Here is a 25,817-nt window from a genome sequence, read left to right on the forward strand (position 1 = left end):
GTGCGGAAAATACGGTAAGGACATAAAACACTAACAAAGGAAATAACTGATAGATACCTGGGGGAACGTGCAGTACCTTTGGCAATAACAAGAGAATAGATGACAAGGACAGAGCCGACTGTCAAGGACTGGACTGAAATAGCTTTGGACATTTACAAAATGGAAAAATTGACTTTTGCTTTGAACTTGAAAATAGATCAATTTACCAGACGCTGGGACAGATGGGGGGCCGATACAACAGGGGGCACATGCCTGACTGACTTTCTGTTCTTTGGGCTACGCTATTTATTTGTTATTTTGTCTTTTCCTTTCCTGGTCTTTTGTTTTTTTACAATATTAAAAATCATATGGTCTTGTAGTCATTTTTGTAATATATATAGATCAAGACCATTATTTTTTTTCAACACAATCAATACCTGTACCAGTAAGTATCTGGTTTAAGTATTGATTAGTATTGGTATCTGGGGATTGATTCATTTGACAATAAGTGTGTTCAAGAGGACAAGCAATACAGTGTTGTGTAAATACATTAAAATGCACAGTTGCACAGCCCTATATTCAATGATTTTGTCTGTTTTATTGTTTTAATAGTTACTAATAGTTAATAGTTTTTTTTTGTATATATTATTTTTTCATAGATAGGCTTAGTAGAAAGAGCTTCAGTTGTACTCATCTGGACTCAGTTTGAAAAAATAGACGTTTTGACTCTCATCCAAGAGTCATTGTCAATAACAGAATTTAGATCGAGAACTCCGATATTAATACTGTTCTGTGGTAAGACCCGCCCATTGGGAGGAGCCTTCCTGAAGTAGAAAGAGTTGTTTGTTTCAACAGAAACTCCCCCCTTGTATCTACCGAGCTAGCCTATTCAGAATCTTAATGGGCTATAAGAATCCTCTTTGTCTTTGTGAGACCCTGGCTCAACCACCCTGAGTACCTGATTAGCATCTGAATGTCCTCTACCTTTCCAGGGGTTCAGTAACCCATTATAAATAACAGGAAGATTAAACCTTAGCCCTCCATTTCTGTTTAAAGAAGGTCTTTCTTTTTTAACAAAAATAGCTTCCTTGACTCCTCTTTCAAACCATCTTTTCTCCCTGCTTAAAACCTTCACCTCACCGTCTTCAAACGAGTGATTAGAGGCTTCAAGATGGAGATGCACGGCGCTCTGTGGACCTGAACTAGTATTTCTTCTGTGCTGATAAAGCCTCTTGTGTAGAGGCTGTTTCGTCTCACCTATGTAACAACTTTCTTCACTGCATTGGATCGAATAAACTACATTGCTCTGTTTTTGAGTCGGCAACTTGTCCTTAGGGTGAACCAGTTTTTGTCTTAAAGTGTTTCCTGGTTTAAAATAAACAGGGACTTCGTGTTGTCTAAACTAGTTCTACTACTAGTTCAGGACCACAGAGCGCCGTGCATCTCCACCTTGAAGCCTCTAATCACTCGTTTGAAGACGGTGAGGTGAAGGTTTTAAGCAGGGAGAAAAGATGGTTTGAAAGAGGAGTCAAGGAAGCTTTTTTTGTTAAAAAAGAAAGACCTTCTTTAAACAGAAATGGAGGGCTAAGGTTTAATCTTCCTGTTATTTATAATGGGTTACTGAACCCCTGGAAAGGTAGAGGACATTCAGATGCTAATCAGGTACTCAGGGTGGTTGAGCCAGGGTCTCACAAAGACAAAGAGGATTCTTATAGCCCATTAAGATTCTGAATAGGCTAGCTCGGTAGATACAAGGGGGGAGTTTCTGTTGAAACAAACAACTCTTTCTACTTCAGGAAGGCTCCTCCCAATGGGCGGGTCTTACCACAGAACAGTATTAATATCGGAGTTATCGACCTAAATTCTGTTATTGACAATGACTCTTGGATGAGAGTCGAAACGTCTATTTTTTCAAACTGAGTCCAGATGACTACAACTGAAGCTTTTTCTACTATGGAACACGCCTGGACGAATGAGGGATTACACCGACATATAGATAGGCTTAATTATTTTACATTTTCTGCAATTTTATCACTACTACACAGCGTTATTTACCTATAGGCTTAAAAGTATTTTCTGCTTTCACTGTTGTAATGTCATGTTGGATCTTTTCTTATTTAATTATTGTTGTTTTTAGGTAACAACTGTCCAAGAACAACCACTAAAAACCAGCCTTTTGGACAATTCTGGCACATTCCCGGTAGCTTTGAGTAATCTACACGATCAAATAAACGAATAAATAAATATTGAACATTATACGAGCAGACAAAAGTAGTAGTAGTACCATGTTTGCCTTGTTAACACCCGTATTGGTGGGACACGCGCACACATCTCATTAATCAATTCAATCTGTTCCTGAAACTTGTTAAAACACAGCGTTTAGCATCGGCAGACTCATTTGTTCCGGCTGCTAAAAAAAACCTGTCTCTAAATTACCCTCGCTGTCAATTAGCCAAGTCTAGCGCACAAACTTTCACTTCAGCGTTTACAGTAAAAACCACATATTTATCGCGGGTCATTCTCTGTGAAAACCGCCAGTGTATCCCGCCTAAGGTCAGCGTCCAACACATATATTTACCTTGTGTCGAGCTGAAGACACTTTTCAATCCCAGCTGGGCCCGGGACGGAGTTTTTTGGTTAAGTACACTTCAGGCTTTTGAGCGAAAAGCAGAGCAATTTGAGAGCAGCACCTGGACGTTTGAGGATACAGCGGCCGGTGTTACGGCTAAGGCCTCGATGCACCCACGGAGGCGAGGTCAAAGCTGCAATAAGAGAGCTCAGGGGGAGAAGAAATGGTTCAAAGAGTGTGTACAAGCAAAGAAATCAAAAGGCATCGGATTCAATGAACTCGGAGCCGACGGGCCATTTTCGACGGTGCGGAGCGGTGATTAAAAGTGTACAAATTAGCCATCAAAATTGTTACGATAGCTACAAATAAAAAGAAAAGTGAGTGCTTACAAGTGTAAAAATGTAAAACGGGCGCTCATCAAAGATGTGGCTCCGTAGCTTAGCAAACAGTAAAAATGGCGGTTGTGTTAAAAAATGTACTTTCAAAAGCGTTGAAAGCGCTCAAAAAGGCCCGAGGCGCTCTGTTTTGTGAAGAGGTAAGTAATTAAGTACTTTTACTGGTGCCTCTGAGCTTTTTAATATGAAACAGGCACAGTCGTTTTCACTGTTTGCTACCGTAGAAAGATCGAGTATCAAATATGTCTCATTGCTGCTATGTTTACATCTAAAACTGCAATCTTAATATAGAAATTGTGACGAATATAATGGATTGATTAAGAGTTTACAGTAGGAGTGAATGGCCAGACAAGAATACATGGTTCTCTAATACTTTACAAAGATGGGTAGACTGGACACGGATCTAATCTCCATAAATCCATATTGGCGTGATTGACAGTTGGATTGAATTAAGGACACGCATGGTCCATCCGCATCTTTCTCACGAGGCAAAATAAGTGGATGAAAATAACACAAAGACATCAAAATCATAACGGGTTTAAAAAAAAAAAATCTGTGAAAAATCTGTGAGTGAAGCAGTAAACAGAGGCTAAGTTTACATGGATCTGATCATTATCTGATTTCTGGAGTTATCAGATTATCGAAATGTAATGTAAACAGTTACATCTGACGCGAGTAATCTGATTTCTTTGTGATTGGTCACACATTTGCAGGTTTTGACAAGGAAAATTATGCAAAAAGGGCAAACTAATGTAGCAAAGACAACAATTAGATTGAAAAGGATATTTCACAACTGTCGTGAGGTATTATTGATGATCAGATTTCTCTTTGGCATTCCTGGGTTATCTGATCATTCTAGTGGCCTTTTAAATGCACCCACTGTTAATCTGAGGCGGGAGAACATAGATTTTTGACTCTAAAACCAATTACCGTATTTTCCGCACTATAAGGCGCCTTTAATTTTCTCAAACAAAACTACAGTGCGCCTTATATATGGATTAATTCTGGTTGTGCTTACTGGCCTTCAAGCAATTTTGTGTGGCACACATCTTGTTTCGCTTATAGTCGCCTTATAGTCCGGTGCGCCTTATAGTGCGAAAAATACGGTACTTGACTAGAAAACCAAAGTGTCACTGAAAAAAAAGAAACCTGTTTACATGTCTCTGTCTGAATTTGTCCTGAGACGCACCAGAGGCAATGCACAGAACCAGTCTGGAGTACAGAAAATATACATATTTTGTTTGTTTTACCAGCAGCCGTCATGCGCTCAACGCTCTTGATCATCTCTGTCCAATCAAATCTTAAATAAACATCATCCCTCTTGTCACGTTTTTCTGTCTTGAAAATCAAGCAAATATTTTGTTATTTTCAAGCAAATGTACAACAAAAGCACACACTGAAAACAAGTAAGTGATCAATGCGGTATGACAGGGTTTTACGCCGAAAACATGCCACATTAATAGACACGGCAGGCGACATTGGAAGCGATATGTCTTGCCCAAACAAACAACAGTGTGTACCAAATGCTAATGCTTTAGTTGGCTTTGCTTCGTTGTTAAAAAAATAAATGCGCATTCTGTGATGTGTGAATGTACTCGATTATACCGTGTTACTGAGAGGTCATCGGGAGTCTGCAAAGCCTTACTTAAACTATAATGGTAAAACATACACTTACAGCAAAGGAGCAGCAGCCAGAAAAACGCCGCTCTAATTATTCTCCAAACACAGAGGCCGAGGGTGTTACTAAAATCATATCAGGGCCGTGATCCAAAATGGCCCCCGTGGGTTTCTCCGCTGTAATAACAGAGCGCAGATGTGTATCGCAAACTATTTTCTCGTCCGAGCATAATGCTACTGGTCGCCAGGGGAAACCCGAGGCCGGACTGGATTTCAGCGCTGGATCATTTTCAGTTTGGTCATGAACTTGCGGTCATTAAGATGCGTTTTTTTTGTTTTTGGAAGCTAAAGATTGCGGGCGTTGATTGTGTCATTAACATCTCCGGTATATAATGCCCAAGGAAAGCTGTTACGCAAAATACTACATTGGTCTTGTTTGATTGAGCTTCTTTCCACAGAGTTCAAAAAGGAAAGAAAGTAATAATTGCTAACAGTTGACACAATATACCAGAGGTGCTACGGATTTTGATTGATTCTTTTAGTTTTGTTTTACCCCGATGTGAAGAAAACAGTGTTGCATTTGTATTTATAGGCATATTTATAACGTTATAGGCCATAGTAACTCTGCAACAGCAAACCATTTGACAATAAAACAAAAAGGATGATGTAAACACTTTAATAACCTCCAAGTACCGGTCTCCAAACATAACTTGTGTCAGTGTGATGCTCCTGCTGAGCACTCGTCACCCCTGGACATGTGCTGTGGTTGAATTGAGCCTTTTTATCCACAACATTGACATTTTGCCTCAAAGTCCAAAAGTGCCCTGGCGGTGACTTGTGGCGCGTTTACACTTGCAAAACCTCAGGACTAAACCCAGAACTGAACTGGGCTAAACATGGACTAGAACAGAACCAACCCGAGTCTACAATAGAACCAAACTGGACTCAAACACAGGAACACAAGTCGCCATGTTAAACAGGAGTTTTCAAGACTACCGTATTTCCCGGACTATAAGTGAAGAAGTCGAGTATAAGACGCCAAAAAATGTTGCACTGGAGTATGAAATGCGGTTGCAAGTGTGAAAATAACAAATAATATCACGTCGCTAATAATAATATATCAATATCATCATAATAATATCAAGTCGCTCCGGAGAATAAGTATATAAGTATAAATATAAGTCTTACCCCGGCCAAAACTATGAAAAAAAAGTGTGACTTATAGTCTGGAAAATACGGTATTTGAACTCAAAACCGATCAGTTAATTTAAATTTCCCACATGAACCTTATATTGAGAAATTATATATTTCCTGCTCCTTTTATACAGATTTAAATTTATTTGGTAAACATACGAACTGGGGATTACACCGATTAATTCATTATTTCTCTGTTAATATTCACACAAAAAAAACATTAAGGATTAAGCATTAATTTTGGTCAATTGGACGACAAAAACATTAAAATAAACTAAATTAACCCCTTACTAGGTGTGGGCGCAGTTTCAAACATATTAACGCCACACACGTCAGCTCAACGGCATCACATTTTCGACATGTACGTGTCAAGGTGTTTCCCCCGGTTTAGTTCGGTGGATAAACTTGAATTAAACTAATGTAATTTTACCTGAATCCCTCCACAAGGCTCGCCTCTGTTTCGACTGCTTGTCCATATTCGCCCGTCTGCGGTTTATTTTCACGTGTAATTGTTAATGATGGGAAAACCCCCGTCAGGCCCCCCTTTTTCAAACATCGCCGGAGAAATCGCTAGCAGCTGCCAACCACAAATATCCAGGAACGCCAACCCGGTACTTTGTGACTGGCACGAGGAAGTTACACCCACTTTGAAATAATAGGTTTCGCGCTGGTTTAGTGCCAAGAGTGTCTGTGCCAAAGACCGATGTGATACACTTGAAAAACATCACAAGGAAAACTGTAATTATGCAAGTCAAAACCGCAGGCTCATAAAAGCCAATAGGATGTAAACTTTAACAACAAATCTACTTGTCCGGGTTAAACGCTCAAGGTTTGGAAATCATTATTTGAGCTATCTGAAATTGTGATAAAAAGATGGCACGTAATAAAAATAGAAACGCAATTTTGTTATATATATAGTATTTGGATGAAATCATGTAGAGGCGGTCAATATAATGCTGAAATAGTGGTTTTGAAGTAATGCATACAATTGGGTACATTTTAGTTAATTAAATTTGAAATAAATAAGAATAATATCCAATAGCTTCAAAAAGAGCTGATAAAAAGAGAAAACTTACATTGAAAGTGCTATCTTTAAGGTTAAACATCTGGCTGCACACCTGAGGATTTTTAGTCCAATTTGAAAGTCTATATGACAGTTTTTCTATCGTATTTTCAGCAGTATAAGGCGCACTGTCAATGAATGGTCTATTTTCGGTCATTTTTCATATATAAGACACATTAAGCGAAACAAAATGTGTACCACACTAAATCACTTCCAGGTATGAAAGCAAAACCAGAATTAGTTCATATATAAAGTGCACCGGATTATAAGGCGCACTGTCGTTTTTGAGAAAATTAAAGGCTTTTAAGTGCGCCTTATAGTGCGGAAAATACGGTAATTATGACTAAGTTTGGTAGGATAGAAACTGAGGTAAATACTTTGGCATAGTTTTATTTCCGTTAAGTGGCAGTTTGTGAAGACATTTTTAAAAATACAAATTTTAAATGACCGGAAGTAGTGCTGGAGTTCTAAAATGGAATCCCTCTGTGATGTCATCAGTGTGCGACGTGTCTTTGAAAACACAGGCAGTTTACACTTAACTGACACACTTTTCTCACAGTTGGAATGATCATTCGACAAAATAAAGTTGTTATATGGTATTATTATATGTCAAATAAAACTATTGTGTAATTAATATGTTAAGTTTTTGTTTTCAGTCTGGTTGCTAGGTTACAATTGTAGAATGACCTCTGCCTATGTCATATTTGCTGCTCATGTCCAACCAGGAAGCACAATTATAAACTTTACAAAAAAAATTTCAAACTGGGGACAAGTAGGCAAAATGTTTAATAAAAATATGAAATATAATCGTGTTCACTACGTTTTGGTGAAATGTGTGGTTTGACCTGTCACATGCTGTAGACTCTAAGCCCAATTTGCCTCTTCACAAGTTCAGGAAAGAGTGTGATTCTGTTATTATTCTGTCCTGCACTATTTGTCGCAGCTCCAAAACCTCAAATTGTTTTTGTCAAATTGTAACCTGGTCGCAACAGCCAATCAGAGCAGCCGGACTGCGACAGACACATGTTGCTTAGTGATGTCAAATCTTCCCTCAAAACGGTGTGTGGTGTGGCTGTCCGGGGACAAATACACGCTGTAAAGAATCCTTATGTCTGTGTCTGGCTGCACACTTTGTATCACATCTTAAATTGTAGAAGTGTGTGATTGAACATAAATAAAATGTATGTCAATGTATGCCACCTCTACAGTCACGTAAATATGTTTTCTACATTAAAGTAAGCATTTTGAATTGTCTTCCACTGTAAGAATAATATTTTTTGGGGAACATGCATTTTTACATTTCTATACAGTAAGAATCTGTCTTATTGAATTCCTGGACAACATTACAAATACACACTGACCTTTACTTTTCTTTTCTCAGTTCTCATAATTCAAAAAAAAACAAACTGTGCGCTCTGTGAAATGCCACAAGACTAATTTTGGATCACAAAAAGCTGTGCTGCCGCTTCAGAGACGGAGAAACAGAAATCCCCAAACGCTTGTGGCATAAAAATCAAAGTAAATTAGCTGCACCAGTTGACCGCGGCCATACATCTTCTGTACCACACCTGTTCAGACCGTAATAACCTGCTTTCTCCGCTCCAGGTGCATTGTGGGCATTCACTCCAGACCCATTTACAACAAATATCCCCCATATTCAGCTCCTCTCATCACCTGGCAGGCACTTCAAAATAACATTATCAAGTGGATGAAAGAGCTAAAAAAATAGATCTAAATTGCAATAACTGCTGGTGCTATTACTGATTAACCTTTATTAGCACTGTTAACAGCAATTACTTCATTTGTTTCTCATTAAGGTTGTTAAAAAGAAAAACATCAACAGAAAAATACAGGTGATAAATATGAGACGGTGAGGGAAACTACAAAAATTACTGCAACTGTTGTCAAAAACACTGTATGTACAGCAATTTCACTTTCAACAAACACTACTAGCACTTCTAATATCATTTGCGTAAATACTTACACCGGCAAACATGTTCTGAAATGCATAGGATTTTTTCAAATGTATTTAGAAGCTAATATTTACTGCTCGTTTATTTTCCGGATTATAAATTGCACCTTTGGGGTGCGACTTATATGTGATATTATTTGTTATTTTTTCACTGACAACCGCAAGAGGGCGCTCTAGGCTCTTAGCGACACAGAAGAAGAATCTGCACTTCCTCTTCCTCTGGAGTTTGTGGATTTGTTTAGAAGTGACACAGAGGAAGAAGAATTTAATGGATTTAGTGATTTGGGGTAAAACTGATGCTTTGGTAAACTTGTTAGCATGTTCTTTATGCTATAGTTATCTGAATAACTGTTAATATGTTACGTTAACATACCAGACACTTACCACAGTTCTGTCTGTGCGTCATTGTTACGTTAGCATACGTACACCTATTCAACATGTTCTCTAATCTGTTATTATTTTAAATTGCATTTCAAGATTAAATGTCTGCTCTTGGTCTTGGATTTCCCCAAAAAATGCAACTTATACGCGACTTATATTTGTTTGTTTTTTCTCTATTATGCATTTTTTTTGCAACTTATACTCCGGTAAATACGGTATTTAAAGCCGCATTTTTCTGGTGGAAGGGTTCTGCCACCTCCCTGGAATGTTCCACAACGTGACCAGAAACTAAACTATGTTACAATCATTTAATTACAGATTCACAAATACAGTCTTAATCGCCTGTGGAACACTCAGCTGTTATACCGGTAAATGTGCACTCTCAACTGAATTTTACAGAAGATACTTTATGCTTTTGTCTGCTATATAGTAATAATCAATGACACGGCTCATTATTTAACATTTGGAACATTTTAAGTTGCAATACTGCTCTATAATCCTCTTAAAGTCTAAAATGTAACTCGTAAATTGCAAATATAATTGCAATACTTTCCAAAAACCGCCCTATAACTGCCGAAGGGACGAGCTGCTTGTTATGGAGAACTTCTACAACTATAACGTTGTGTTCCTCGCGGTCGTCCCCGATCACACATTTGTTTTGTGTGAATCAATTAGTCTAAGTCAGCGTTTAGCTCGCGTCGGCCGGACCCTATAAGCCGAGGGTCCTCAGACGCTCGATAGCCGCCGCTGCCTGCATCGAGTCGAGCGATGGACTCCACTCCGGGTCAATAAAGTCCACGCAAACACGCGACAGGGGGCGAGGGGAAACGTACACACGGTTTGAAAGCGTCGATAAAGACTGGAGACGGCACAGATAATGTTCCAGTGGCTTTTATGAGATGGGATGATGAGTACTTTTATGCACAATCCATATTTAAGCCATTAGGGTTTATTCAGTCATTGTTAGGCGACACACAGACTGTTGCGATGCATCGACTCAAAAGGTGCGTTCACAGTCCCGCTTTGGTCTTTGTTCGAGCGCAGTCTAGTCCTGATGTAGTCTTTAATCTGGTTTGAGTTTACGCGGTTATCAAAATGCAACGGCGGCGGTTATTTACGTCATAAAATGCCATCTGCAAAGAACAAAATGTCTCGTCTTTTTATAGAATACTCTTGTTCCGCTTGAAGTTCAGAGCTCTACAAACACGCTCTGAAATGCATGGGATTCTTGTGTCAGTCTAATTCATATTTCAGTCTTCTCACAAATGTTAATGCTCCTGGAATTTACAATGCACACTCCGGCTTGTTAAACATATTTCACAAGTGGGGAAAATGTTAACATTTACAAAGCGTTATCCTACCATCAAGGCACACAAAGAGCTGCGTCACAGAAGTACCCATTCACACACACATTCACACACAAGTGTACACAGACACTGGGAGCAAGGCGGCTTAAGTGTCTTGCCCAAGGACACAATCGCAGCACAGTGCATCTGGAAAGTACTCACCTTTTCCACATGTCGTTATGTCACAGCCTCATTTACAAAAGGATTCAATTCATTATTTGCCACAAAATTCTACAAACAATACTGCATAATGAGAAGTTGAAAGAAAATTATTTGCAAAAAAAAAACTAATTGTGAATACTTCCCGGCTGCACTGTATTCACCTCAGACAGCTGGAATTGCAAATATAAATATAATTGCAATACTTTTTCCAATTGAATTTAGTTCCAGAAACACGCAGCTCTAATCCTCACTGAGAACTGCTCCGTGGAAGTGTGAACATGCCCCAAACGAATGGCTTTGTTGTAGCCAGGATAATAAGGGCTTCATCCTCGGTTACATTACAGTGTTGCTACAATGAAGACAAATATTAAACACCTTAAAACTTAAAAGTGCACGTTAAGACTCTCCCAGGTGGAGTGACGCCGATCTGTGACGGTAAAAACACCTACGAAAACACAGAATAAAAGCTAAACAGATGCGTTAAATACCAAACTGTGGTAAACTCCAGGAAAATAACATAACATCTTTATTGAGACAAGCAGGTGACGAATCCTCCACCTTTAATGTTGTAAAATGTGACAGTAATTAAAGCCTCGTCAGCGCAGTTTGAGAAGAAGTAGCTTTTCCTCCAAACTGTTTTCACAATATTGCAATTAATTACTGTTTCGATTAATTACTGTTTCAATTAATTACTGTTTCAACACAATAGCTGTATCCAGAAACGTAATATTACCTCACATTGTCCGACATAACCCACTATTACCTGTCTGCATTGAAACCCGCATTGAGTAAACGCAGCAGCAGTCGTCAAACTTGCATTTTGCTCTGATTTAATTACTCCGAACGCTCGCACTGACCTACCTTTTTTGTATTACTACCTCATCATTATTCATGTATTAGCTCGTCCTGGAGGGGGTCCTGCTGCTTTTACTCGGGATTTCGAGTTCAAACAAAGGTTGAAGCGAATGAATATGCTAAAACATGCGTAAAATATCACACACGGTAGTTTTGTAAGTGGGCCAACGCACGGGCTGTGTATGTACGGTAACTGATTCTGGATTGAAAATATGAACGACTAAATGCCCGATTATTTGTAGTATTTGTTTCTTTTGTCATCTCTGGAGCGTATCTTTTATCGTAGCAGGAATAGTCGAAGTAGTAACAGTAGTATTAACAGTTACGGTGCAAGTTAAAGTGCAAATAACAGGTTCTCTTGTTTAGCTTTACATCAGCTTTCTGCTTTGTTGCGTGTGTCTTTTCCCATGAGGCTTTGAGGCATTAATAAACAGCGCAGTGATGTCGCTCGATGTGATCCATTATCCGGTGGGGATGGTCTTTAACTACGGGGCCAGTATTGAGCTGACGGGAAGCATAAAGATACTGTGTGTTTGCGACGCAGCGTCTCAGCATCAGGACAAACTCGAACATTTTCATCTCGATACTCATAATTTGGTTAAAAACTGTGTTAAAAACAAAACACAGCAACAGCAAAACTTTTGACATTAAACCTAAAATGTCCCTCTATGATGCACTTCATAGTAAAACAGTGATTTTTCTGGCCATATGTGCGATCCAACCGAACGGCCCAGGCTGTCTCCGTTAGCATTAGCGGCTAACGATGCTAGCGTTGTATTCTGTGCGTCAAGCAAACAAGATTGAGATTTCTGATTGAATGTTCCAGAGTAAAAATATGTGGTTTGTAGCAGAATTCAGATTTTAGAGGAACTACTTTTTCTGCAATAATTAAAAGTCTGTATTGTTCATGCTCAGGAAATGAATACTGAAAACTATTATTACCGTATTTTCCGGACAATAAGTCGCACCGTATAAGTTGCACCAGCCAAAAAAATGCATAATAGAGAAGAAAAAAACCTATATAAGTTGCACTGGAGTATGAAATGCGGTTGCAAGTGTGAAAATAACAAATAATATCACAAATTGTATCACAAATTTTCCCCATGTGGGACAATAAAGGAATATCTTAAATAAGTCGCTCCGGAGTTTAAGTATAAGTATATAAATATAAGTATAAGTCGCACCCCGGCCAAAACTTTGAAAAAAGATGCAACTTATAGTCCGGAAAATATGGTATTTGTTTAATAAGATGATGAAGATTTGTCATTACCTCCTATACTCTATATAAGCCAGTGGTTCCCAAAGTGTGGGTCGCGAGGCATGAGCTGCGGGTCACGAGATGACTTGGAAGAAGTCGATTTCATAAATATGACACAGTATTTAATGTATTTTGAATTGAAAAATATATATTTTAATGAAATTGTGTCAAATTACATCATGAGCCACTCAAAAAAACACTATCAAACCCACGTCTTGGCACTTGAAATGAACACGACGATAACGGTAATTTCATTTCGCAGCGGGGTCCATGATTGGATGTTGTTTTTTGATGGTCTGCGGCCTGAAAAGTTTGAAAACCCCCGCTACTAAGCAAGTTTGAGAGAGTCTGGCCCCCAATTGACAGCCAACGGCGAGTCTATTCTCTTCCTAAACGGGCACGGTTCTACAAAAACAAAAAATAAACAACGGGTTTGCGTCAATGCCGAGTTCCACGGCGACGAACGACACTACATTCCTGTTCGCCGTGGAGCTCCGGCTGTCGTAAGTGCGAGCGCGCGTCTCTAAATGAGCATTAAATCAGTTTAAATGAGTGGATATAGAAGAAGAGTGAGCTGGAGTAGGAGGTGGAGAGGAGCCGTCTCATTACTGTGCACCGCTCACCTCAGTCTGTTTACAGGAGACGTCAGTTTCTGTGGAAACCTGAGAGCAGCAGGAACGGTGACACGGCCACCCTCCTCTGCGCTCGCTTTCCCTGTCACGGTCGCACATGTGGGCCGCGCCGCCTTAACGTTTCATCCAACGGCGGAGGCGGCAGCGGTCGAAAATTGTACTCGAGTATGAGGGGTACTGCTGCGTCGACGGGGATGTCACGGTTTTTACATTGTTAGAGTTGATGATTGTGGAGAAAGCGCAACACGATTTAACGACCATTCACGATTATGAATCCATAGCAAAATAACAGTGAAATCATTAATTTTCTGTCACACATTAACAGGTTAATCATCTTGTCATCCTTAATTTCAAAATAATATGACTTATACAACAATGACTCAAGTAGATTTGAAGCTAATTACAGTAACTGGGTACCACTTTATAAGCTACTAGCTACACCTGATTAGCCTTAATAAAGCATAAACTAGAGGTGTCAAGACCAGTCGGTTAATCGAAAATTGTGATTATTCTGATCACAATATAATAGCCAAAAAGTGATAATCGTGACAATTGTAGAAGCAAAATGAAAAAAAAAAAAAAAAAAAAAAATCAACGTAAAGACCTTTTTTGCTCTGGCTGTTTTTGTCACATTAAACTTTATTTTGTCTTTCAGTAAGTTCAGTTTTGTAAAGCCGGTCACAAACTTGAGGAATAAGAACGTGTTAGACAACGGGGAGGCAAGAAAATGTAAGATTTCACCGTCCCAACAATCGTTAAAAATCGCAAAATCCCTGGCATGAACAAAGAGTTAATTCATAATGAGCAAATACTAAATGTGTCAGGCTCTGTAGTACGACGTGGGTTTCAATACTCGCTTTATGAGTTTATGAACGTCTTTATGCGTTTCCACCTTTCAAAATGAGCTTTAGCTGTTACGCAAATAAATCAAAACCCACCCGGAGCGAGCGGCTAAAGCTTTGGAGGGTCCTAAACGATGACTGATATTTCAAAAAGAGCATTTAAATATAAGGTGATGGAAATGCAGTTAACGTAGCATTTGACTAAACTAGAAAATTGGTGTGCAAATTCAAATTTCATCCCATTTTTCCAAGTTATAACTCCAATAAATCAAGAACAGAATTGGATACAAACAAATTCTTCAGCGCAGAGTCTTGATAAGTACAATATTGTAAAGTTTGTTATGTGTGTGTAGGTGCTACTGATCTTTACGTGAGAGAAAAATGCTTTCAGAGTAAACGACCTTCGAAGTCACAACGTCTCATATGAATCTACGGACGCAGCTTGATTAAATGAAATAATAAAACATCTTTAGGTGTAAAATATGCTTCCACGTCGAGAACGCAAAGAGGAGTTCTTGCCCGTAGTGCCTCGCCTTCATGCTAGCGCGCGCAACCTTGATAATGTAACCGACTGTATCGCTCAGACACCATTATACAGAAGTTTCAGATTGTACAGAAACAGAACGCCACGTATGAATTGCGAGTCTATTATCTGCTCTGTACGTTATAGTTGCCTCCATCTCGTCTGCTCACTCCCACTCGCTGTGAAGAGGCTGTCACACCAGCGCTCCTTTTGTTGTGCGTCTGCAAAGGTACAAGCACAGTGTGTCCTAGTTAAAGCAGTGCCCATCTGCACACCATAATTAGACAATTATACCGCCAGAAGCCGCCATTAATTCCTTTGTGGAGGCCACTTTGGCGGCACAAAGACTTTTTACTGTTCGTTTACCTTCTGCAGACCGGTTATATTCCCCGTGATTTGTTACAGCGGGGGAATAGAGAGCAGGGGAGTTTTTGGGTGAATTGATGTTTGCGGATAAGTCGGGAGTGTGGCGAATATATGGCGGTAATTAGAAAATCAAGAAAATCGAGTAGACCTTCCCGTCATCCACACAAAAAGGACAAATAGTGACAACGGTTTTAGAAGGATCTTGAGCTTTTTTGCGTATAGAATAAGACCACAAGGTGGCATAAAGAAAGTGCTATCATTTTGTGTTGAAAGTGACAGGCAAATATTTAAAAAAAATCACTATTGAGTCTATTCCTTAGTATCAAAATCGAGTTTGAAATGTTCAAAACCCTACGTATTTTCTTCACCATGTAGATTTATCCTAGTTCTGATCGACATCCAAAACTACTCAGGAAATACAAATGTTGTCCAATCGATATGAGTTTCCGGACTATAAGTTGCACAGGAGTATAAATTGCATTTTTTGGGGAAATTTATTTGATAAAATCCAGGACCAAGAACAGACATTTCATCTTGAAATACAATTTAAAATAATAACAGATTAGAGAACATGGTGAATAGGTGTACGTATGCTAACGCTAACACCTTCAGCTACATGATGCACAGACAGAACTGTGGTAAGTGTCTGGTATGTTAACGTAACATATTAACAGTTATTCAGATAACTATAGCATAAAGAACATGCTAACAAGTTTACCAAAGCATCAGTTTTACCCCAAATCACTAAATCCATTGAATTCCTCTTCCTCTGTGTCACTTCTAAACAACTCCACAAACTCCAGAGGTAGAGGAAGTGCAGATTCTTCTTCTGCATCACTTAGAGCCTAGAGCGCCCTCTTGTGGTTGCTCATGTGAAAATATCGACTAATATCACATATAAGTCGCTCTGGAGTATAAGTCTGGCCAAAACTATGAAAAAAGTGTTACTTATAGTCCGGAAAATACGGTATTTATGTTTTATTTGGGGCTTTTTTGTCATTTGAATGCATCTTTTCTCGTTCTGTAAAGCCTTTCTAATTACTCAGTGTACAAATCGCGCTCTACAAATAAAACCGTTACTCCATTTATTCCGTTTAAAAGGTCTCTGGAGAAGCACGCTGTCGTCGTGCGAACGCTTCATCGCGGCATTCACACACGTGCGCGCGACGCTTTCTCTGAGCAACTCGCGCCGACACACACAAGACGTGGGCCTCAGCGATTTGACTCGAGACATGATCTAATCAGCCGCGAATTCATCCACGGCAAATCACCGCCGAGAATTCGGTCTGCAATTATCAAAAAATCTCACCGTGCTACATTAAAATCCTAATTACCGCGTATTATCTTAATTGCTAAGGAGATGCAAATCAAAACAAGGTTACAACGCCGCTCCCTTAACATGTGCAATCTCAATATTCACTAAATCAGTGGCTGACTTGTTCCAGAGTTGCCTCGGCGGGCCCTAATCCCAGCTCAGAGCAGGCGAGGCAACAATAACGACACGGCGCTAAGGCTAATTGCTTGTGCTTTCACCAGCTCTCATTGTGTCAAACAAAGACGCTGACAGATCCGGAATGCGTTAAAAAAACATGGCCGTTTGGGGGGAAATAAACTGGGTGATATCGAGGAGGTAATTATGGGATTGTGCTAAGATTATCTGATTGATTTAACAGGGAAAGAGAAATTACATCTTATATCTGCAGTCGAATCAAATAGAGTGTCGAGTGATGTGTTCATATTGTGGCTTTTGGGAAGACTGACATTTGAGTTATTGCGTTTAAGGGCTGTTTTTCCAATACATGTTCATTGTTTGTTGTTTAAATGATTAGGCACAGAATGGCTTCATCAATGTGTCCCCAGACAGTTGTGGCTACAGAAGAAGCATGAGTAATTGAGAATGTAGGAATAACCCTGAGCATATTCTGCAGAGGTTTATGCTCCAAGCGCTGCAGCAGAGGTCAGGACTGCAAAATACAGAACAGTCAAAAGAAATGCAATGATCAGATCTTAAGGACTGACATGATTTGAAAAACATATGTTCCTTAGCCTCAGACAATACTTCTGTTTTACATTGAGACTAACAATTATGAAGACCTAATCGTACAGACACACGGCAGAGCAAGAGACATTTTTCTGTAAAATGCATTCCCTCTATATATTTTACAAATAGAAGCGCACACTTCTGACAGGTCTGAAGCACAATGGAGAGCACTTGGTCCTGGAAATGATAACCGCTCCCATTTACAGAGCAGCGGCTCCGGAGATGATCTCAATGAGCTCCTCGGTGATGACAGCCTGTCTGGTACGGTTTGAAGGTCAACGTAGGTTTGTCAATCATTCCGAAGTGTACTTGTCCGTGGCAGTCGTACGAGCGCTCTGCGGGACGACTCCCTCAGGGCACGTGATGGTGACTAGAGCAAACTCTCGGTAGTTCCATTAACGTCGTCATGTCAGATGCACAGTGTCCATGGAAGGTACAGGCTTTTGGTCTGTTGAAGACAATAGAGCCCTGGTTAAACTCATAGCCATGTTTTGTTTTCTCTCTCTCTGCTCCTTTTTGGTTGTGATGGAATATTCATGTAAATAACGTGAAAAAAGGACACAGTAGTTGAAATAAAGAATAATACTAGATAAAAGTAATAAGACCCAGAGTTAAGCAGCTCAGAGGCATCTCCAGAGCTGGGGGGCTTGTCTCCCACATTTACCACCAGGACCTCCTTGCCTGCACCAGTGAGGTTTTTGATTTCATTCTTGATCAACTCCAGAGTGGATTGCTCCACAAAGCCCACGATCAGCGGTCACACCACGGCTGAGATGCTTGGCAACCTTTCCTTCTTGTGCTTTGATCTGAGCCTTTTCAGGGCCAGAGCGCCAGTCCCGTGTGCACGAGCTTCATGGCTCTTCGTGGATTTTGTGATTTTTTGGATGTTCTTGATGGACTTCAACCACATTGTGATGTCCTTCAGGGTGGCCATGTTCCTGACCTGCCAACATCCAGGGGAGAAAACCAAGGACCTGGCAAACATGGAAACTCCAACGAAGGTCAGGCCAGTTTATGCATTTTTGACATTCTGATTTAATATTGCTACTGTGTTTGTCATAAAAACGTATTTTTTGTATGTGTTTTAGAGTCTGTACAGTTCAGATGACGACGAGGATTATCAAAACCCAACAACAATTATTTTTTATAGCCGACTAGGCACGATTAGTTGAGTAAATGTTGCAGCTCGTTTGCAAACAACAAATTATCCTGCATATAAAACCCTGATGACCCTGTAGTCTAGACATTTATCACAATGAATCATAATGCTCGTCAGAAATATGCAATCTCAGGCTGTGTTCACTCTTATCCTGGTCCGGTTTGGAGCTCAGAACAGTCCTAATGTCGGGTCTGTTCTAGTCAGTAAAAAAAAGTCATTCAGAACAGGGACATGTGATTACAATCCCGATAGTGATAGTCAAACGATATAATGTCAATGTGTTACAATAAGTCTTTAAACATGTTAGTTTAGGTTTAGTTATCAGACAACTACGAAAAAGCTGTTAACTTAATCACAAAAGTGCAGAAATATCACCATATACCATTATCTGAAAGCTTACAATATCACTTTTTTCATTTTAAATCAGCTCTTTTTGTAGCTTTTTTACTTTTACTATAAACAATACACTTAATATTAACATTTTGCAAAACAACAGTCATGATATGATCTTAATTCCAGTATATTGTCCACCTCAAATACTAAATCCAAGCCATTATCCAAGAAGAAACCAAAACAATCCCGTCCCTGGACACCGTTCTATAGCAGACGGACCGTTTTGGGCCCAAAGGTGCTTAAGATGGGTCGTCTGGGCCTGATTGATAGGCTGGCTCCTTCCTCATTCATAAATCAGGGTTTGTTGTTGTTGTTCTGTCAGACTCTTTGAGCACATTTCTCCACAGCTGTTTGAGGAGGGCTCTGTGTGCACACCTGTCACATGCAGTTTATGACGCGCGCCGTGTTTCTGCCCCGGGAGCGGCTGTGCGCGCACTCTTTTGTCTTCTTCACTTTCACACGAGCAGAGTTTACTTTGAGACGGCTTCACAGGCAACAAGTACACAGCAGCACTGGCTTTTTAAGAGCTCAAAGACGGGAGACTATAAAGCAGAACTGTAGGCTGGGGGGTCTGACGCTGAAGGAGCTATGAAGCAACAGTGGTGGCGTTTGGATTGAAAATGTATTATGTCGGTACGATGGTGTTTCCTAATCATTAGTATTACTCAAAGTTGAATTTGTATTGATTACTGCATGTTTGAGTAATCCTGTATTGTCTTGCGTTTGAGGCCTGAGCACTCAAGGAAGTCCTTTTTTGTCACCTACCACTTATCTCCGCCCACATCCCTGTACTTAGTTGTGATTATTTGCAAAAGGAAGACTCTAAGTTACACATGTAGGGTTCTAGAATGTCATTAAGCCACTTTTTAAAAATAAAAACATGTCAGAAACCACAGAATAGGCATCTGACAATTGATTGATTGATTGATTGATTGATTGCTTGCTTGCTTGCTTGATTGATTGACTGATTAAGCGTATTTGTATATGAACTGCTAAACTCATTTAAAGAAATCTGACTACATCTTTACACAATAACACAATAATGTAAATATACACAATAATGTAAATACACACAATAATGTAAATAATTAATTGTCGTAATCTGTACTGTATAATTGTTCTTATAAAATAACTGTACTTTAATTACATATTAAATAATTTAAGATGTTATTATGTTAATTTTACAGTCATTATATATTGTTATCAGGATACACCAAAAAATACCTATATTCATTTTGGTCAATAATGTCCTCCCCTAATTAAGTCTTGATAATGTATAATGTACTATAATATTATAGCAAGAGAGACAAAGGTTTGAAATAAAACTACCCAAATAAAGTTGCCGTCCCCAAATCTGAACAAAGAGAGATGTCGCCATGACAAATGTTCAAATAAAAAGTAAAACTAAAAAAAAATGTTCAGTGGGGAAAAAATGCACCACGCTTCCAGTTACTCCGACGGAAGTTAAAACAATTAAAACAAAGGCTTTGTAATACTCCTTCGGAAGCTCGTATTTAAAACAGTTCCCTCGACTAATTGAAAACCTCAGAAGCAAAACTATTCACCCATAAAAGACGTAAAACTGTCTTTTCAAAGTAATCACCTGCAATAAACCCGGGAAGGATGTGTTTAAATGAGCAACAATCCTGACACTTTTTACCGTAGGTTTTGCCACCCACAAAGGCACTTTCAGCCCGGCGCAGGCTCTTAATTGGAGTAGTTCTGCTTTGATAGAGAGCTCTGTTTCTCTAGAGTCGGATAATTACGACGCATGGCAGCTTAAACCAACTCCGCGCGAGCTTTTGGAAATCCTCCCGACACAAAAATAATAAACTGGAGGGCTTTTTTTTTGGTGCCGATTGGCTGTGGATGGGTGGTTAGCCACAAACCCAGAGTGTGGTGTTTGGTGAGGTTCAAAAAGTGCTCTGAGAAATAAAACAGCGCAGAGAGTAAAATTAATTGAAGTTTAAATAAAACGGTGTCACCAGTTCAAGCTGTAAAAAAAGTTAAATATGCTTCTTTTCTCAACTGTGAATTTTTTGCTTTTGTTCCAGTGGGTTTGAGGATGGGAGGAGGTTTTTAAGACAGGGTTTTCTTAACTCCGAAGGCAAAAAGAAAACACATTATTGTTTTCCATGTAAGGCATTTCACCCTGGAGAGACAAAGAGACCACTAGAATGGACTGTTGAGCAAGCTTTATTCGAGAGTTATTTGGCGCTCAGACCCCGGCGGAAGACGTTGCAATCATGGGCACTCCATGATCTATTTGTATTAGATGTCTCCCCCCGGAGCCTGGAGACTGGTGGTGGTAGATGTGAAGAGAAGGTAGAGGATGAGGGGAATGTAGAGGAGGAGCAGGGGAGGTGGTGGGTCGCAGTACGGTTTGAGCGGCCGAGCCATCAGCCTGAGGGCTTAAATGTGACCGCCTGGTGCTGATTGGGAGCAGGGGAGGAGTCACTTGAGAGCGTTGATTGGGGATGAGGAGCAGGTGCGAGGGCCATGGTACAGACGCCCCCTGACCTTTCACCCTACTTCTTTGGCCAGGAAAAACTGCATAACCTCTTTGGGATAAGCGCAGAAACCTGGGAGAGTCCATGGTGAAGGAGGGATCTGACTCTCACAGACGGACAGGCGGGCGCCCGCTTGAGTGCGATGATGGCGCTGGGGAGAGGGGTCCTTCCATGGAGGCCTTGACATAGATGGATGGAGTTAGGTCTTCCAGGCTGAATTTACGCAGGCTTCATTTCTTTCAAACGACATTACTCAATCTTCTATAAACCTTTTCCCTTCTGATGTTAACGCCAACATCTTGACAACTTGCGGCTGTCAGTGTGAAAATAATGAACAAAATAATATAATAATGTGTAAATAATATCACATATAAGTCACTCCGGCCAAAACTATTAAAAAAAAGTCTGAAAAATACAGTAATATTTTTGTTTTTGGCTTTTTGCTCTTTGTGTCCTGTTCTGTTTGTTTCTATTATGTTTTCATGTGTGCATTATACGAAAAAATTTAAAGGTTAGATGGTTGCTATGGTGAAAGTGGACTTTAAAAACACAAAGAAGTTCTGGATTATGTAGGGGAATGGAGATGGACATTCCACGGCCAGATAACAGAAAATCACTCTTTGAACATTGGGGGTTTTCGTTCTCCCTCTCTCCCTCACCGCAGGGAGCTGCTGTGACTTTTTTGTGATAACAGACCTTCTCCCCAGTGACTTTCAGGAGGACGCCCCAATGAAAACCATGTTCTATGTGATTATGCCATGAATGTTCGTCTGAATCAACTCCATACGCCGCATGTTTCACCTTGTGTTACGTATTTTTCCACTGTTTAAGGTTTATATTCCCAATGCTTTAACTCAAGTGCTCATCACAGGTGAAAGAAGATGTAAAATGTATCTACCTCAAGAAATAATGTGTACAAACTGCCCAAAAGTGTTCAACGTGTAAATGTTAAAACAGGGTTTAAATGTTTTGCCATTATTTATGTTACTCCAGCTTTATTTTCTCGGCCAGGAAAGGTTATACGGGAAGTCTGCGCAGTAGCGCCCGCCCCTTTCGCTCCCAGCATGCCCTGCGGGCCAGGTATCAAAAGGACGCTCCAAGCTAGAAACGCTCTCTTGCTTTTGCTCTTTCTCTTGCTCTTCCTCTTCTCTTCTCATCCCTTTTGTCTTTTCTCTCGGAAGCCGTCTCCACGGATGAGCCTTTCACTTTTCCTTTGTCTCAACAAAATCCGTCCGTCACGTGGTCGACAAGGCCATGCCAGCCCTGGACTCTGAAACCACCTGAAACCACCTGGAACTACCTGGAACTACCTGGAACTACGCTTAAGCGCTAAACCGGACAGAGACTTTCTTTGCTACTTTGTTTCTCTTCCTTTTTGAAGTAATCTACGCCGTTTACGTGGATCAGCGCTACGCTCTCATCTGAGTAAAGGCCGCGTAAGGAGCTAACACGCCGCTAAAGCGTTTTACCGCTAAGGAACTCTCGGACATCGCCTCCGTTGCCACCGGCGCCAAGGACCTCACAGCCGCCGCGGCCTTCCTCGCTCCACGGCCGGCACACCGCTCCACGGCCAGCACACCGCTCCACGGCCAGCACACCACTCCACGGCCGCCGCCCGCTTCACGAACCTTCGCCGCCACACCGCTACACGCAACGCCTCGCTACGGATCTCGTCCGCGGACAAGGACCAGCCGGACCGAGTCTCTACAAACCGTAAGCCAAGTCCAGTGTGCGGTTCTTTTGTGGCGTGGTTTGGGTAGAGCTCAGCTGTTCCTCCTCCCTTTTAGCTTCTCACTTTCCCCCTTTTTGATATAGATTAGCATAGACACGTTTGATTATCAAAGGCAAAACCCTGGTTTAACATTATCTGCATGCAATTCGCTGTCAAATCTGATATAACATCACCTGTGATTTACCTGTGCACATTTCTGCTCCGGTGTTTTTGATTGCCCTTTGGATAAATAAACTACACGAAAGAGTTATTGACTATTGTTTGTTTGAATAGACTATGTGTAAGTCCCTGAATCGTGAAACACCCTTCAGACCTTTTTAACGAGCGCGATTAAGGGCCGTATCTTAGCTCTTTGGGTTTTACCCTGGTGCCCCGTCTTGTCTCGTTTCTGCTAAGAAATCTCCCTTAATCATAAACTGAATACATGTAGTTTGAGACCCTACAATTACTACCACATGATGTCAAAAGGTGGGGAAAAGTGAGCTCTGTTACGGGAGACAGACTAAAGTCTAAGGATTTGTAAGGATTTCCATTTGAATTAAAGTACTCCAAGTGGTTTCATGGGGAATTACCATCAGAACAAGATACGACAGTAACTTTAAGAAAATATCTGTTAGAAGCTGCACACTTCTTTGTCCTCTGCAGCTAAGGCATCGAACGATAAAACGCTTTAGTGTTTATGATTAGAAACATGGCGATTTCACAACTATTCGATCGTGACCAAATAACAGTGAAGTTCTTGATCCCTTAATGACCATCTTTATAAAAATCAAACTTTCTGAATTATAAATTAAAGTTGAAACAGACAGAAAAAACTCCCCAAAACTCTATTCTAATATTTAAGTTAGTTTGATTAGAGTTTAAGTGTCAAGTTAGATGTTTTAATAGTTATTTATGTTGATTGATGACAAATACAGCTTCTTTTATCTTCTCTTAACCTTTTTGTTGCTTCTAAAATGTTCAAAATTAACCTTTTTGACGTTGTTACGATGATATTGTGATCCGAATAACTGTGATTATTGATGAACTGAATAATCTTGACATATCCTCATGCAACATTCACTTATATAATCAGAAAACCCACAAAAACAACAGTACAAGCTTTATTTTTTTCCTTTAGCATATAAAGTACACTATAACTCACGGACTAAAGATTTCACGCTCCACACTCTATGCTCCTGGGAACGGACGGACTAAGCTACAACTGCGGCTCACGTTACTGCTCCCAGGGGCTCCGGTCACCTAAATCTGAACCCACCCAGTCCAGATCCAAGTCCAGATCCAGGTCCACGGGGCGTGTTGGGGGGGTGTCAGGTAAACGTCAGCCTCCACGCCGGAGTCCTGAACGCGATTAGACGAGTGTTTTGGCCTTTTACAAACGACTATCGGGCCGTTTAGAGGAGAGGGTCCGAGAGGTGGGCCCCATTAGATTGACTGGAGCAGTGTAAGTGAACCGCATCTGTTCCAGAGCCATTTCCTGGAGCGTTTTAGCCCAACGCACACGAAGAAATGTCTCTTTATTCAAGTCTGCTGACGAGTAGAAAGGAGAAAACTCTGCGCATGGTTGAGATGTCGGCAAGATGAAAAAACAAGTAGCTTCGGCATTCTCCGGACCACGGCTCGGTAGCCAATCAGAGCCAAGCACACAAATGTCGTCGACCAATCAGCACGCAGCATGCAAATTTTCACTTTTCACAAAAATGGCGGACTATTGTCAAATGCTTCCCGGCCCGATTTAATGAAAATATTCCCTTTTTTTCTAAGATTTATTAATAAAATGGCCGTCCCTGCACTCGAAAATACCCGTCCATATTTTAAAATACCCCGTCCAAAATAAGGGAAGACGGGTCTCTATCTAAAAGTCTGATTGGTCCACTGGGGTTGTTTTAAATGTGCTATATAAATAAACTTGAATTGAATTGAATAGATTGATGAATATGCTAATTTGAATAAAACTGTAAAACAATACAACACCCTTATAACTGTGTAACGAATAAACTGGGCTGGGATTTGTTGACATTTCACTCAAAATAGGTGCCATTACACAGGCCATTAAACAGCAAACTCAGACTAAAACATATCTACATGAAGCAGAAAACCATGCCCATTATCATGACATTTTACACAGTTTCCATTCAAACAAACCTATTGTTTGTTCTATCTTTATGTATCTTCAATTAATGGCATTAATGGTAAAAAAAAAAAAAAAGCTGTGATTGAGCTTGAGTTTAATTATCTCACAAATCTAAATAAATTAGCAGATTAAAAAAAATGAATATAATTTTCAATCTAGTTCATAATAAATGAGTGTGGACACATGTTTCAAGTAAATGTATGGCCAAAGGTGGGGGTTGAGTGTGGGTTGAGTGGAGTTCGAGGCCCTTCATTGCCGCTTGCAGGTTTGACTGGCAGTTATGGTGACAGATGCTGGGATTGGCCGGGCGTTTACTAGTGTTCTGTAGTGGTTTAGTGGAATATATTATTCATATTAGCACTCACGCACAAGTTTTATTTCTGTCACAGTGGACGCGGTGTTCAACTGGAGATCTCCGCGGCGTCTTTGGTTTCGCACGAGTTATCACGTTAATACTAATACTAATAAACTAATAAACACATCAGACTACACGCTAATAAAAAGACGTTGAAGCCGTTTCTGACAGGACGGAGGTGTTGGAGGACGTTGGGCAGGAGCCTGTGTTACTGTGGGTGGTTTTTGGGGGGGTTTAAGCACAGCAGGTGACAGACACGCCGTAACAGTAATGGCTCTTATGACATCCTCCGCCCACTCGCTCCCCTCACCGACGCGCCATTATCCAGATGATTCGCAG

The 25,817-nt window shown here is 40.3% G+C and overlaps 1 protein-coding gene and 1 pseudogene across 2 annotated transcripts in view; both read right to left on the minus strand.

Moving 5' to 3' along the window:
* Positions 1-18,180, minus strand: part of LOC140369429 (ATP synthase subunit gamma, mitochondrial-like) — a 34,611-nt pseudogene extending 16,431 nt beyond the window's left edge.
* LOC140368636 (adenosine kinase-like) overlaps positions 1-25,817 on the minus strand; it is a 256,046-nt gene that overhangs the window by 186,717 nt on the left and 43,512 nt on the right. The gene's annotated exons all lie outside the window — the stretch shown is intronic.

The sequence above is a fragment of the Eucyclogobius newberryi genome, unplaced genomic scaffold (genome assembly GCF_026437365.1).
Source record: "Eucyclogobius newberryi isolate DKJ021-1_F unplaced genomic scaffold, fEucNew1.0.hap1 SCAF_20, whole genome shotgun sequence".
NCBI classification, from domain to species: domain Eukaryota; kingdom Metazoa; phylum Chordata; class Actinopteri; order Gobiiformes; family Gobiidae; genus Eucyclogobius; species Eucyclogobius newberryi.